The 13787-nt window shown below is 36.6% G+C and overlaps 1 protein-coding gene across 2 annotated transcripts in view; it reads left to right on the top strand.

The window, feature by feature from the left end:
* The window catches only part of PDE4D (phosphodiesterase 4D), an 871615-nt gene that overhangs the window by 400855 nt on the left and 456973 nt on the right, over positions 1–13787 (top strand). The gene's annotated exons all lie outside the window — the stretch shown is intronic.

Below are 13787 nucleotides of genomic sequence, written 5' to 3'. Positions count from 1 at the left end.
TATTAATTTGTTAATAATTTAAGATTAAGATGCTTTAAGGAAAACATCTGTGGTAACTGTGATGAAAAGTTTACACCTGTTAGTGGACAAATAATTATGATGATAGCTCAAATATTTGAAAGACTTTTTCAGTTTCTGAAAAGCAACCATGAAAAGTCGATTGTGACATTATATAGTGACAGGGAAAAGACTGAGGAAGGTAAAGATGGGAAATGAGAGGTGGGGAGCAAGTGAACCAAATAATATGGTTTCCTAGGTAATGCTGCCTTCAGAATCCCAGAGGTGGCACGTGCATTACAAAGCCCACAACAAAATCATACCCATGAAACCATATGAGGTAAATTTTAACAGGGCGCCAATTGTCTCCACTCCAAATCAAACAGTGGGCTCCAGAAAAAAATATTTTATATCATGATCGTGATCATAATTGAAAGGAATAGGAAAGAGCTGACCATTTTTTTTCAGGCTTGCTTTTGTGGGTTGGTCAAAGGCATTTGAAAAAGCTTAAACTCTTTTGCCAATATTTCAGAGTAGCTTTGATGGTATTTAGATGACAACCTCATTTTAAAGAGAACTCTATTCTCACAGAACCCAGGAGAATCAAGCAGTTGGCATAGCAAGTTATCTGAATTTGATCTGCATTGACAGAAAATAAGGATGCCCAAGGCAATCCTGCATTCTCCTTCTTTGTGGACTGCTTCGACAATAGTGAGAATGTCTGAGTGTTAGTCATTTTCTGACAGTGTTAGCTCTGATCTTATGCAAAAGTAAAAGCACTTGGAAACTTTACCTTCTTGGTCTTCAGTCAGGACATTTCTTCTAGAAAAACTGTTCTGCAGTAAGATTGTATATAGCTATACAATAAATATATGTACCTATATAACAAATCTAAAAATATATACCTACAAAGTTTGGTAGATGTCTTGCTTCAAGACACCATTCTTGGGAAGAGAGGTTATTTTGTAAAACCTTACTGATAGGGACTTAAAAAAATTAAGCTATCCTTTTATGTCCAAATATAAATGTTAGTTTCCTGTGTGTATCTTTTTTAAAAACTTTCAGTGTGGGTAGATAGGCAGGGCCAGATGTCTCTGTCTTAATTATTCATACTCCTTAATAAATAACAGTGACATACAGTGAAAATAAAGCCCAGATGGGTGACACATTGCACAAATCATTGGATGTACTGTATAGTCGTTCCTTAGTTTCCTGAATACTAATAGATAATACAGATCATCTTTTTCTCTGTTCATCAATCAAATGACAAGTATCTACTGTGTCTTTTATGAACAAAGCACAGTGCTACTGACCAGGTGCATTATAAAAACACACTGCCATAACATCATTTGCTTTTATTTCTATTATCCTCAGACTCTAGGCTTCCCTAGGTTTGTCGCAGTTATTTTCAAAAGTGATCCAAAACCAGATCTGAGTTTGCTGTAGTGGCTGCTTAACTAGCCTGTTTACTAGCTTGAGTCTCATGCATCATGGTAGATATTACTGGTTGTCAAGCAGTGGTTGATGAATCATGGAACCAAGGAATTTCAGAACTCAGAGAAATTCAGAGCCGACTCAAGCTGTATTTTACAGAAGAGAAAATGTGAAATAAATGACCAAGTGATTTCACCAGGGCAAGGCAACTAGTTAGTGTCAAAACTGAGGCTTCAACTACAGACTGCTAACAATCTGATGTTTTTTCTAGTGTTACTACATCACAGAAATGTGTGGGATCAAAAGCGCCATCATGGGAATGGGGGCACAGTATCTTGGGTTTGCTGCTGCCATTGACTAAGGATGGGAAGGAAAAAGGCAGGGGCACAAATATCACCCATGTACCTAGTTCACTTATTTGTTCTGGAATGATGATGGGGATGTGGAAAATAAGAAAATAAGATCTGGCTCCACAAGTCTTAGTGGGTTTTCTGACTGGTGTAGGATTACCTAGACTCTCTCAAAGTACAGAACCCCGTAGTCATAGAGGCTTGAATTATAGGATGTCATTTTCCTAGATATAATATTTATAGGACCAGTCTGGGAAAATAAAGATATGCTAATTGGTTGGCTTTAGACACCCACAGTACATTACACGTTGGGCATGAAAATGAAAACCTTATTTATCAGCTACTTAATCACTAGTTCTACTGGTATCAAGATAAATATATTTTACTTGGAGTATACAGATGTGAAATCCCTGGAGAACCATAGTTTTGACTTGCCATTTAAGAAACTTCCAGTCATGGGGAAGCCTGGGTGCCAGTGGAATTATCAGAGATGGTTGGCTTAGTTGGAATTCTTTATAGACGATGCTACTGGGAAGAAGGGCATAACCAGGGGAGACAGCAGAGCTGTGTCAGGAGTGCCCCATAAGTGAAAGAGACCCAAGTGAAAACCAGGATGTGCTTGTCCCTAACCCACAATAAACTGTGTCCTTCTTGTCGAAATGTAGCTGCATTGCCCCTTGAACAGAAACAATAATAATCTTTGCCACTTTCGTTCAATTTCATTGTTTATACTGCGAATGTTTGCCCACCTAGTTAATGATCATTAACGTTAGCGTTAATAAGGAAGAAGAGAGCATGGTCCTTTCTAGTAAATATAAGACTCAGCTTTAGAGACAAAGGGAGGTGCAAGTGTGTTTCTAAACACTAATTTGCATCCTGAGTCCATTATGGGGGAGAGGCCACTGTTGCCAGGCATCCAGCCTTAACAGGACATACATGCTGGTGAGCTTTATGTATGGTCATTTTGACACCAACTGAAATGACCTTTCTACTACCTCGTCTAGTCCCAGATTGATATCAGTCACTTAGATAAAAAGAAGCAGGAAGAGTACCCCTTCAGCAGCTTTGCTGCTCTAGGCAGGCCCTTGAGAGTAAAAGACTAAAGATTATGGATATTTTTTTTTATTACCAGTAAGACATTTATTAATAGTATTATTACACTTGTTCCTAAAATCTATTATTATTTCAACAGTGAAGAGGTAAATGCCAGACTAACCTCAGTCAGATGGTTATTATAGTTAGGTTGACAGTAAATTACAAGACACATCCACAGACTATAATCCTGTTATAGAGTACGTAATACATTAAAACACAATGGAGAGGCTGCACGAATTGGCAACATTTTATATCATTAAAAAAAAATCGAAGACCTAAAAATGGTGCTTGCCTATGGTTGCAGATACTAGAAAAATCTTTCATTTTATTTATTTTTTTATTCTTATGTTAATCCCCATACATTACATCATTAGTTTTAGATGAAGTGTTCCATGATTCACTGTTTGTGCATAACACCCAGTGCTCCATGCAGAATGTGCCCTCCTCAATACTCACCACCAGGCTAACCCATCCTCCCACCCCCCGATTATGGATATTTTTATCTATGGACTTTCAAGAAGGGAATGGACTCAAGGTAAAATATGTGAAGTGCTCACGTATTTTCTTATTTAAAAGATTTAAAAAATTACTTCTAAGTATATATATTTTGGTGTAAATAATGATTGAATTCATATGGGATATGCAAAATGTGGGGTTTTATTAGTGAGGAGCATAAGATGGTAATTGCCATTAGAAAGGTGTCTTTGCTGATGATCATTAAGCAAGAGTCAGAAAGGTTTGCACTGTTATGATAATGATTTATGCACACTTTTAAAACCTGACCTTATTAACTAGTATATCACAATACCTTATTTGGGTCTGTTTCAACAACAACAACAACAACAGAAAACAAGAGAAAATTAATTTTTTTCTTTCATTTTGATATTTTTTCAATTTATTTTGAATAGTTTATGAAAAATTTTGCATTTTCAAGAGCATATTCCCCAATTACTACAAAGATGATTTTGTCTTGTTGTATTTGAAATGGCAAAATCACTTTTTATAGAGCTCATCACCATAGCAGGGGTCATTTTAAAGAGAGCATTTTAAAGAACAATGCCAAAATAAATGGTCCCTCTTTTTTCCCTTAACACTCATTCCCTAGAAAGTATACAGTATAGACCATAGTTGAACCGACATGTTTCAATAAATACATTATTACTGAAGCAATTTTCCAAAATTATTTTTTAAGGAGTTAGAACATGTAAATGTAGAGAATACAAGAAGCCTCAAATCAATCCAGCTATGAAGAAATGTCTGTCATTTGTTAATTAGCAACCTGGAGAGAGTCTGAAGAGTGAGGGGATGTTGGAGACTAAAAGTTTGCTGTTTTAAGTCTGATGCATGGACTGAAAACATGAGCGTTGCAGTCTTTTTTAGTATGTTGTTGTTTTGCCTGTGAAGTATATCTCTTATGCACAAAGAGTATAAAGAGAATCACACCCACAAAGTGAGGAATAGTTTTGACAAAGAGGGTGGGTTAATGGTGACAGTGATGGGAACACCACAGTGACCAAGGGCTTTAATTCCAAAAAAAGTCAAATCCTAGAATCTTAATGTTGGAAAAGACCACAGTATTCTGGCCAAGAGGTTTTCAAACTGTGTCCTTGGGACAGCCTTTCCCCACCATCACCCAGAGGCACCTACAGAGCAAGAAGAGGGGCCAGAGATTTTAGGGAGATTTACGGTGTGCAGCATTTGCGGGCCTAATTCAATCCCATTTTAGAGATGAAGCAGGTGTGGCTCAGTGTGTCTAATGACATACGAAGAGACACACAGCTAGATGGTGCCAGTCCCAGACTAGACTTCCTGATTCATATTTTTTTGGTTTTCTTTTGGGGAGGGGAAGATTTGCCGACATAATATTCTCAATTTACCAGAAAGTGTACCTGCCCAGTTGAGCAAGTAGGACTCGTGAAACAGTCAGAAAACATTTGTCTTTTCCTCCACTGCCTTTAAAACTCAATGGAGAAGTGAGACCCAAAATGCCTACAACTCTCTCAAGAGAGATTCTCTCTTGAATTTCTTGTTTCTTCTTTATTGGTCCTTCTGGCCTCTTTTAGAAGCTGGGTGTGGAATGTCAGCTAGGGATCAGAAAAGCTGCACCTTTGCAAGTCCTACAAGATCATCTAGCAACTCCAAGGTTTAGGATTATTTGCCTTCTATTGCTTTGTTTTTAGCTTTTTTAAAAAGATTTTATGTATTTATTTGAGAGAGAGAATGTGAGCACGAGCGGGGGGAGAAGGAGAGGGAGAAGCAGACTCCCCACTGAGCAGGGAGCCCGACAAGACGTGGCTTGATCCCAGGACCCTGAGATCATGACCTGAGCTGAAATCAAGAGTCAGATGCTTAACCAACTGAACCACCCAGGCTCTCATGTCTTTTGCTTTTTTAGGACCTCTGGTGAAATGGGAGAGAAAGAGCTCCCACAATCACCTTGGTACACAAACAGTCATTGAGTTCAAGCATACCATGTGCATGGTGCTGCCTGGTCATTTCTATCTTGGTTACTCTGCAAACACTAAAGCATGTAAGCCTTGACTTTTAAGTTCATTTCAAGGGAGGAGAATGATATAAACTATTTTAGTAGGGGCAATTTGCCTATAAAGAAGTAGACTCCCTAAAGGCAGGGACAACTTTGCCATGTTACATAATATTACCTCTCTGGAACATGGTAGGTGCTCAATAAGTGAATGAATGAACAGAAATCAAATTAGCTCAAGTAAAAAGTTTTATTGGAAGGATGCAAAATTATTTGAATGAAACCACATGCCAATAAGTATGCCTAGCTTCATAAGGTGCCCCATCCTAGCATGTTGGTTCCATTGACTTCTCTGCTGATGAATCTCAGTGAGCCAACATGGCTCGGCACCATGATAGTGCATCTACAGTGCCCATCATGAATGAAAAAAAAAAAAGAGAAAAGGTCTTGAATACCCTAGATGGGACCAGAACCTGGGTGTTGGGTAAAAGTGGGAAATAAAATAAGGGAGGTCATCTGTGACACTGACAATGTTTATCTTGGACCATTCAGAGAACATAGAGAAACATTATCTCCCTGTTAACACTATACATCCTGAAAGAACAGTTTTTTCAGAGAGATATACATACTTTCCATGTGCCTGGACAATAATATTGCCAAAAGCAGCATCATTTTCTCTTATGTAAACTATCCCACCCTTTTTTGATAACTTTGCAAATTTAAAAACATCACTGAATAGTTAACTAAAAAAACTCATAGAATATTCGTGGAAAAATATCTTGGAGAATTTCTCCTTTAATGAAGTTATTGAAGTGTTCACACTTCTAAAAATCTTCACTATTGAAAAAACAGAATTAAAAACAGCTTCCAAAAATGTCCCCTGTGAGTAGGAGGACAATTTTGTTTTGGAACAAGATATTAGTGAAATATTTAGAGAAAAAGACAAGGTAATCTGTAGCGGTAGAAATTAGAAATTAATTTGCCTACCCTCCCTACCCCAATCTGCATTTACAGGATATATGCCTGGTTATTCTATCAGAAGATATTTTTATGAGTTCAGTGCTGTTTTAATTAAAATTATGGCTGGATAAACTACTACTTTTCATGAGCTTATAGAAGTGTATCAATTTTCTGACAGTGAGAAAGGAGTAGCAGCTAGAAGTGCCTGAGAGCCCAACAACCTGGTGCAAAAATACTTTTATTTTCTCACCTAGCATACGCATTCATACACATAAATATGTAAATTTAACTGAGACAAAAGTTTCACCAAGTCGTACTTACTTTTACTACAGGTAGGTTAGTTGTGAGTCTAATCTGTTCTGTTAGTTTTAAAATTTGTCACAGGCCATACCATTTGTTACACAACTTTCCTGTTGGCCACAAGCCCACACTGAAATATGCTGATCCAAGGTAAAAATCCAAGTGGGGATCTGAAAACACAATCAATGTTGGAAGGGTTGATAAACAGGAAGTTGTATTATTTCGTCTTTCTTCTGAGGACAGATCAAAGGAAATGAGTCAAAAACATACGTAGGTATTGATCTGGAATCGTTTAGACTTAACCGTAGCTGGTGAGGGCAGACTTTGTTTTTATTAGCACAGTATCTGCCTAAAAGTTGTTGTGGAGTGGGTCTTCCAGGCCTAGCGGTGCTTTGGAATCACCTGGGGAACATTGGAAGATGAAGAAATCCAGGCCAGTTGAATCAGAATCTCTGAACAGCAGGCCTGGGCATCAGTATGGAAGCTCACCAGGTAGCTCCCCAGGTAACTCTAATATGCAGTTAGGATTCAAACCATCATTGGTTATTCTGAGCCCATGATTATGTCTTGTGCATTGAATACTTTTGTCATTCTATCAATTCTTTTTTATGTGATATTTTTTGAGATGTATCATGTCCATCACCCAAGAGCAAGAAGTATTTAAAAATGACTGAAGTTAGAGTAAATAATTATGCATTGTTAAACCTTACATTTTAAGATACTTATTACTGAAGTATTATAGCTGCCATTTATTTAAAATCTTATAAAGAATCCACTGAGCAAGGTTATATTTTAAGTACTGTTCTGCTAGTTGAATATGGCTCAGGAGAAACCTAATTAACTGATTGCATAGAATGGATAGTTTGGAGTACTTATATTTATTCAAATAATACAGTTAAATAATCCTCAGATATGTTATTGATTATCTTTCAAAATAAAAAATGAACTGTGTAACTTTGCCATAGATTTTAGTTAAAATTGTTGCACAAACACATATTGTAGCTTTTAATCTCTTTCGTATGTAATGACTGAATTGTTTTCCGCAGTATCTTGAACATTGAGTAAACTAATTTAGAGTTTTAAACTACTGACAAATAGAAGATCTTTCTGTACCCAGTTTAATAAGATAAAATGATTTGTAGTTAGCATATCCATTTTTCACATATAAACAGACACTTGAGTTCTTAAAAACAGGGTGTTCTTTCAGGTAATTTCAACACTGCCTCTGCAATCTTTTCCCCAAATTTAGTTTAGATGTTTAGATGTTTTTAATCTATCTGAGAAAAAGTAGTCCGGTTAAAAACCTCAGCTCTGTGCATACACAGATTTTTACCATTTCTAATTAGATACCACTCTGGCAAAACTTACTAATGCCTAAAACAAAACAAGATATGGATATTCCCATATGATAATTACTGATGTTCTCAACTAAATCTAGTATTTTAAAATTCTGTAAGAGTTTGTAACTTGAACCTGCCCGAATCCATTTCTTTTTATTATATGCACTTTTAGCCTTCACTGATTTGTTTTGTTGAGCAGTGAGCATACTTCTTCCTTAATATTTTTAATAATTTTTACTATTTTTATACATACATATTTTAGTATTTTATAACATCAATAATCTGTCTCTTTGTTTTTGCTTTTCAAGAATAAAAGATACTGAGTCATATGAATTCTATTCATATGATTATTTTGAGAGTAAAATCAATTTTGTAGCCACTGTTGCTCAGTGAAATAAGCAAGTTATAGAAATGTTTATCTTAATATCACTATCAAGTTCTTTTTTTTCCCAAGCAGAATTAATATCCTCATTTTAATTTTCTGTAGGTGGTTTTTATAGCTGCCTTAGAATATTCCCTGTCAATTGTGAATAGAAAGTCAAATTACTGAACTCGATAATGGTGAAATGTTTGTGTTCCCTAGCTTGTTTTCACAGACTGATGGTCCTATTATCCTTTTTCATGTGTTACTCTTACCTCTGAATATTTCTCTATAGACTGTTGAAACTTATTGTGAGATTTAATTCAATTACCATCTAAAACGATCTATTGTTACATGTTGTAATGCCATTAAGAAGTGTAGTTTGCGAGCAATATTTCAAAATTTTGTCTATTTAAAATGTAGTACAGGATACTTGTTTTATAATTATAGGCCACATAGATTCTGTATAAAATAGCCTCCTTTTCCAACATGAAACTGATGTTGAGTTGAAGTTGAGTCATGGGAGTGAGGGGAGATGATGGACATTGGATCACATGCAGTGTGGTTTTCCGAAGTGCGTAACACAAAACCATATTTGAGGCAAATGCACTGCCAAATGGGCAGTGCTTTATACAAGATTGTGTTACACATGAACTTGCCAACCAAAGACAATCCCATCTCATCTCAAACTTATATAAAAGTGCCAGAGGAGAGTAATTCCAGTGGGGGTAAATTTGCACACATTCAGCAAAATGGCCAAAATTTAAGGTCCTCAGAGACAATATACATATGCTTGTATTTTGCTAATGTTGTATTTCTAGGCATTCACCAGGCCTGTTACAATCAGTTAACATTTTAATTTTATTATTATTATTATTATTTTTATTTTTTTTAGAGAGAGAGAGAGGATGGAGGGATGGGCAGAGGGAGAGAGAGAATCTCAAGCAGGCTGCATGCTCGGTGTGGAGCCCAATGCAGGGCTCGATCTCACAACCCATGAGATCATGACCTGAGCAGAAAACAAGAGTGGAACACTTAACCGACTGAGCCATTTAAAAATATATATATATGTTACTGAAATAAAACCTACATAAAAGCACCCAATTGTAAGTGCACAGCTTGATGAATGTCCACAAAATTAACATATTTATGTAACCATCATCCAGATCAGAAAATAGAATATTATCAAGTCTTCCAGAAGTCCTTGGTACCATACTCTAATCACCAACCCTCCCACTCTGCCCGACAAGAGTAACCAAAATCCTGGCTTCTATCACATCAGATTAAGTTTTGTCTTTTTTTTTTTTTTAACAATTATGTGTTCTTGAATCGGATGTTGCTTTTTTCTAAGATATTTTATCATAGCCAGAAATAGAACTCAGATTTTAATTTCACCATTTTCTCCATAAAATGGAGGGAAGGGAGGTTGTATAGATTGCTAGGGAGAAACTCCTACTTCTCATTCATTCTACACAATGACGTGCATAACCAAGGTTTTAAGAGCCTTGCTTTGTGTCTTTTAGTGAGGTGCTTGGTGAAGTTTTGAAAATGTCTACTTTTGGTCCCTTACACATTTTTTGTAGACCTTTATTTTGTATAGTTCAATGGTAAAAATGAAACAGACAGAAATATAAAAGGAAGAAGAGAGTTTTTAAAGAACCTGCCTGCCCTATATTTTCCTTTTGGGCTTGAGTGGCCAGGGGGAACACCCTAGAATAGAAGCCTAGGGACATTGAGGCATATGGCGATCAGCAAGCTCAGCCCCACAGCAGTTGTGCCTGGAAATCTTAGATTCTGACAGTCAACAAAAGCATTCTGTCAAAAAAGCAATGTGTGGGAGCCTAAGCCAACCTTTGTTTGTCTTTTTAAAAAGAGAGAGACATGAGTAGACCTTAGATACAAGATAGAAAATTGAGAATTCTCAGCCCCTCTAAGACATCTTCTGCAAACTCCTTGAACTTAATTCTAATTAACATCTTGGTTAGAATTCAAGTTAGGGTTTCTGCTTTGCAAGGCTAATTTTCAGCTTAAGGTGGCAGAAGTAAAAATTCTTGGGGTGCTTCCACACTGATTTGAGGATGAAAGTAAGGCTACAGATTTGCCATACCCAAGAGAGTTATGGAATAAAACTAAGATTATATTTTATAATTTCCTACTTAAAGTTGGGTCATTATCTAGCCATAGTTTTTAGCCTTATTTTGGATTAGATACCCCTTGAAGAATCTGATTAAAGCTATAGGCCTTCTCTGAAAGTCAGAGCCATACACACTTTAGCTACTGGCTTAGTCAAGGTCACAGACCCTCTTAAACTAATCCATGAACCCCTTTGAGGATCCCTGAATTAATCCTATAGTTCTTATTCTGAATTCCAAAATTCTGAACTCTACCAGTGGAAACAATCTGGTAGTGATGGAGGTTTGTGTCTTCTTACAGTTCTCTAGGGCAGGAGCCTTCATTATTTACCCCTTGCTCAGTTTCATCCTCTTCCTTCATAACCTGAAAATTATTTTTTTCTTATTACCAAACCAAAATTATCCTGCCTCAAGTTAGTTTCATTTTTGTTAAACAGAAGTACATTTCTTTTAGAAGTACATGTCTAGTAGAAAGAAAAAGGAAACACAGCCCTGTTTCTATACTTGATAGCAGGGATTAAATCAATCTTCAGCAGCTTCTCAATTTTTAACTTAAATACTGGGCATCAATAATCCCCCCTTTTTTAGCATAAAACTCTCCATGGCTGCAGTTACTATTATTTTATTATTTTGGTCACTCATTGCATAAGACAGGATAGGCTAAATTATTCTTCAGTAACCCAAAATGTCAGTAGTTTAATACAACAATAGTTTATTTCTTACCCTTCCTACATATCCAAGATAGATTGGTAAGGTGGCTCGGCTTTGTAGCCAATCTGGGACCCAGGGTGACTGATGCTTCTTCTCCAATTACCCATGCTTCCCACAGTTACCTTAATAGGGAAGAAGAATGTAGTGTATCAGGCATAGGATCTTAATACCTTCACCCAGAAGTGACACATACTACTTTTGCTTAAATCCACTGGTCAAAGTATATCACATGACCATGCCTGACATAAAAGTCGGGGAGAGAGGGTAAGGGCAATTCTATCATGTGTCCAGAAAGAGAAGAGCTAAGAATATTTGGTAGACACATTTATCATGACTTTACACTTTTCGGGACTCCCTCCAATTTTTCCTAACTCTTTGGAGATTTGGTTGCAGTTAAGTAGGGAAAAGGGGCTTAACTCTTCTTTTTTTTTGGTGAAAAAAATACTCCAGGGGACTATGTTATATAATGAACCTGAACTTAAAATAAATGGGTACACGTTAGCCTATAATAAACTCAAAAGAAATAAAATACAAGCAGGAATTTAAAAATAAAACTGAACAGAACACTAAATCATTCTTAGTTTTATTTCACCCGGGATGACCGATAGTCTAGCCCTTATAATATCACATGCACTGTGATTTAAATTATGTAGGAACAAGCCCCTATCTGCTTACCTTTAAAATTCTCAGTCAAGACCAACTTTAATGAAAAAATTAAATTAAGAATGATGCAACGTCCAAAATACATTCTGGTTTATCTATAAATTCTAAGCCAAGCTTTATACGGAAACTGTCATAGGAACAATTACAGGGTTGCTCCATTTTTTATTCAGCAGAACTGACTCCTGTTGTCCCACTTGGAGTGACATGTTGAGTGATGAGAAACTTGGCAAATCTTCTTGGTCATTTTCCTCTCACAGCTCACTTGAGGGTGTCCTTAGTGGTCTGCACTGTTCTTTCAGCCTGACCATTTGCTTGAGGGTGATGAGGAGTGATAGTGACAGTTTGGATGAGCCCTCGCTTCACAGATTTCTTAAACACATATGAAATCAATGCAGATCCATTGTCAGCAATAATAACATCTGGAAATTTGGACATTGAAAAGACCTAGCACAGAGCTCTTTTTGTGAAAGCAGAGGTATTTTAAGAAGGTCCATTTGTCCTTGCAAAATAAATAGGAATTCTGACCAAGCCTTCCTGACCATCTTCCAGAGAAAGGGAAGGTGTCATTGGCGGGTCTGATGGAGTGGTCTGGCATTGGCTACAATTTACATAGCACAACTAATTATAGGCTTTGGGTATAATTGTCAGTGTGTATCACTTCATCAAAAATTCCTGGGTAAAGTGCATGGATTATTGTTGTAATACCGTGATAGATTATGTGACATTTCTCTCCTGGCCACTGGAAAGGAAAGAGCAGAGTTTTGATTAGAAATCAGGGTCTGAACTACATATTTGAAAGGCATTCTATAATTAAAAGTATGAGAGTAAATTAGTTCACTAAACTAGTTCGTGTCATAAAGCAAAAGATCTAGAACAGTCTTGAGAATATCCTTCATGGGAAGTTAAAGAAGAAATAAGAGAGAGAAGACAAGGAAAAGAATTCAAAGTGCACTTTCCACAGATGATGGAACCGAACCATGTGTCCCGTCACTGCCATGCATGGGTTGTGGGGAAGTACTCTCACCCTGTGACAACTAGCAGCGAGATGAGGAATGTTTATCTTAAACGGTAGATTCCAAATTATCGGTAAGTAATCACTTGTCAGGAAAGAGGTTTAGCACGGGGTCTATTTATATTCCAGATTAGGGACTACATTCTGTGGCCTGGAAAGAGTACTTGCAAGTTATGTCGACGTGCCTGTGTTTCACAGATTTCTTGTATCAGAATCTAGTTTTAAACACAGCAGGGATGATCAGCTCTTTGCAGAATTTTGTCCTTACTTAAAAAGACTAAAGTCTTAAAAAAAAAAAAAAAAAAAGACTAAAGTCTTACCCTTTGGACTATTTGTAGACCAATTTTGGACTCATTCTTGTACTTTGAACTACTTTTGCCCCTAAACACTATAACAAATACCATTTAATCTGTACATACCACATTCTAGGTTTTCTTCTAAGTCATTCTTTATTTCTTTCCTTCAGTATTCTCCCCTCCTCTTTTTTTCATGAAAAAATAGAGTGGTTCAAACCAGATATGACTAGATTAAGAGTCATGAATGTATCTGTCTCTGACAAGATGACCTATCCTCTTGTTACTAAACTAAAGGTACTCCTATTCACAGTGTCTGGAGGGGTTGAGAGGCAGGTGGGGAGGAAGCTGCATGTCAGCACGAAAATAATCCTTCTCCTACAATCTGCTTTTAGTCTTTATTTTCCATGCACGTTGACAGCATTTCTAGGCAGAGTTCTTTCTGTTTCTTTTAAGCTGTTAACAAGCAGGAGTACTCAGTCTCTGGTAATTTTTAAATCAGCTTGTGAATTATTAGCCCTTTAATTAGGCCCAATATGGCTAGCCTGCAGTCTTCAGCCTAGTTTTCAGATAGGCATTATTTTATAGAATTTAATTAAATTTTTAAAATAAATAAAACAATAACATATATAGATGCAATACACATGAAGAAATAGC

Source organism: Neomonachus schauinslandi, chromosome 7 (genome assembly GCF_002201575.2).
Source record: "Neomonachus schauinslandi chromosome 7, ASM220157v2, whole genome shotgun sequence".
NCBI classification, from domain to species: domain Eukaryota; kingdom Metazoa; phylum Chordata; class Mammalia; order Carnivora; family Phocidae; genus Neomonachus; species Neomonachus schauinslandi.
This window is presented reverse-complemented; position numbering and strand designations above follow the sequence as displayed.